This window comes from Apium graveolens, chromosome 6 (assembly GCF_009905375.1).
Source record: "Apium graveolens cultivar Ventura chromosome 6, ASM990537v1, whole genome shotgun sequence".
In the NCBI taxonomy this organism is placed as follows: domain Eukaryota; kingdom Viridiplantae; phylum Streptophyta; class Magnoliopsida; order Apiales; family Apiaceae; genus Apium; species Apium graveolens.
The window spans coordinates 24,230,982-24,233,746 of NC_133652.1; the positions used below are offsets into that span (position 1 = coordinate 24,230,982).

Consider the following 2,765-nt stretch of genomic DNA (forward strand, 5'->3'; position numbering starts at 1 on the left):
GGAAAATTGGGTGGAAGGAGAGTATATATTTTAGAAAACATAAGTTAAGGGACATCACAACAAGAAAACCGGCTAAGTACGACTCGTCGAAAATCGGTCGGATTTAATAGTCAAGCCTCAGTTTGACTAGTACAGTTAGCTAACTAGTGTTTATTCCTCAATTGGTGTTTCGATTTTTTAAAGGGGATTTATACAATTTGTCCCAAATTTATGAGTTACTTTACTGATATGTCCTTTTTTATTCAATAATTATAATTATGTCCTCTAGTTAATTTTAACTCATGTAAAACTCATATATATATATAACTACTTTATAAATAATACTAAATATGACTAGAATGCCCTATAATACAAATACTAAGCCATAAAACTTGATTTTAGGTTCTTAAAGATCACATAAAATATTCAACATTAAAATATAATACATAATTCAGTTCAGTAGAATTGTCTCAAAAATCTAGTGTCCCGGGTCGGTTGTTATTGAAATTTTAGAATTAAGCAAAGCCTGCAAATGCAAATACATATATATTTGATGTTGTTAAAAATCAAAATAAAAAGAATGATATAGCGAGTCTATGATATAGTGACAGAATGATTGTGTTAGCAAAACAAAATATTCTTTAAGTTTTGTCAGCAATCAACTACAACTATAATATCCTTCAAGTAAGGTTAAACAACACTCATGGTGTCCTTCGAGTAAGCCTAAGTTGGGAATGACGATTTCATCACTGAAAACAAGTCAAGCAAGCAGCCATGCAAGATTCGTAGTACTGGTACACCAATGTGTATATACATGTATATTTATATTTATTGATTGAGAAAGTTTTATAAATTGATCTGCAAACTTAAGTCAGTGTGATGTTTCACTCTATTTGTTGCATCATAATTTGTTAAATTTTAGTTTTCATCATTTTCTAGAAGTTATGTGGTCTCCTGTATATATAAACACTTTTCGGATTAGATTTAACTCTTTTCATCAACAATATAATCATGCACATTAAGATATCACAATATAACGGTAGCGTAAAAAGATTATATATGACATTTGAAACTATTAAAGTTACCCATGATTACACCCTTACTTGAACATGATCTATTCTATAGTAATCGTACCTCTGTATCCTTGATTTCTAAGCAGACAGGTGACCAAGTCTGGTGGATGAATCATGACTGTAGGACCAGAGCGTGATTAACAGCCCTGCATGGTCAGTGCACCATTCAGAGCCGTAGAGGATCGTTCTCAGTTGGGTTCTTCCTGGCTGGGGTGGTCTTGCAGTTGTCTGACAAACCACTCAACTTTTATTTAGCGAAAAAAAAGTTAACCATGATTAATTACAAATTATAAAAAATCTGGTATATAGGATATATCTCTAAATATAATTAGAAATATGACATATTTATAAATCAACTTTTAAAATGGGACATATTAGTAAAACACCCTTTTTAAAAATTATTTTTCAATGATCCAACCGTATGTATGTCAATATATATGTGTGTGTGTATTAGTGATATAACCAAAATTTCAAATCAAAATAATTTTATTTGATTTGTCATTTTAACAGTCAAGTTTCAGTTTGACTAGTATAGCTAACTAGTGTGTATTCCTGAATTGGTGTTTCGATTTTTTTAAAAATATTTTTCAACGATCCAACCTTGGATGTCAATATATATACATATATATTAGTGATATAACAAAAATTTTATATCAAAATAATTTTATTTGGTTAGCCATTTTAACAATCAAGTTTCAGTTTGACTAGTACAGTTAACTAGTGTTTATTCCTGAATTGGTGTTTCGATTTTCTTTAAAAAAAATTCAATGATCCAATAGTATGTCAAAGTGTATATATATATATATATTAGTGATATAACCAAAGTTTCATATCAAAATAATTTTATTTGGTTTGTCATTTTAATAGTCAAGCTTCAGTTTGACTAGTACATCTAACTATTATTTAATCCTAAATTGTTGTTTCGATTTTTTTAAAAATACTTTTTAAATTATTATTGTTTGTGTGTTTTTTCGTTTACTAAATACAACCGCTTGCAATCAATTTAATTATTTCAACCGATTTCGGTTGAAATCGTTTTTTTTTTGCATTTGGCTGTTTTGTTTTTTTTTTGCTATTTCAATAAATTCAAACAAAAAAAGCGGGAAAATATCCCTCCATTTGGTAAGGCTATATTGGACAGCTAGCGGTTGAATTTAGGAGCGTAAAAATAATTTAGTTGGCGGGAAAATTCCCTCCAGTTTTGGCAAGGCTAAATTCGACCGCACAAAAATACCAGTCGAATTTTTAACTAAATTCAACCGCACTATGTCAATCGAATTGAAATTCGACCGTTGGCGGTTGTATTTAGCCGTGGTTGACCATAAATTCGACCGAATTCGGTCGAATTTAGATCGGTTGGATTTGTTCGTTGTATTTAGCCTTATATTCTTGTAGTGGATGTTTTACTAATATTTGAAATAGATGAGATAAATCCCAAGATTGTTATTTAATAACATTTGATATTGCTCTCAAATATTTAGATTATTCTGAATTATTATATTTTAGATGGTAAACCAAAAAACAAAAGTTGTTAGAAAGCACAACTGTTAAGTAGATTGAAATGTACGTGTAGTGGTATCGGATGCTAGAAAGAAATTATCAAGAAGCTCCTATTTTGGTTGTTTCCTCTTGATTATAAAATCAAATAAAAAAAATGTAGGCCCCTTCTAAACGGAAATTAATTATGGAGACTTACTCGATATCATCTCCATT

General features: G+C 29.8%; 1 non-coding gene across 1 annotated transcript; it reads left to right on the forward strand.

Annotated features, from left to right (window-relative positions):
- The first annotated feature begins 1,072 nt into the window (after positions 1-1,072).
- LOC141669851 (small nucleolar RNA U3) lies at positions 1,073-1,290 on the forward strand. Its single transcript, XR_012554104.1, has one exon. It is a non-coding gene; the product is annotated as a small nucleolar RNA U3 (small nucleolar RNA).
- The last annotated feature ends 1,475 nt before the right edge of the window (positions 1,291-2,765 follow it).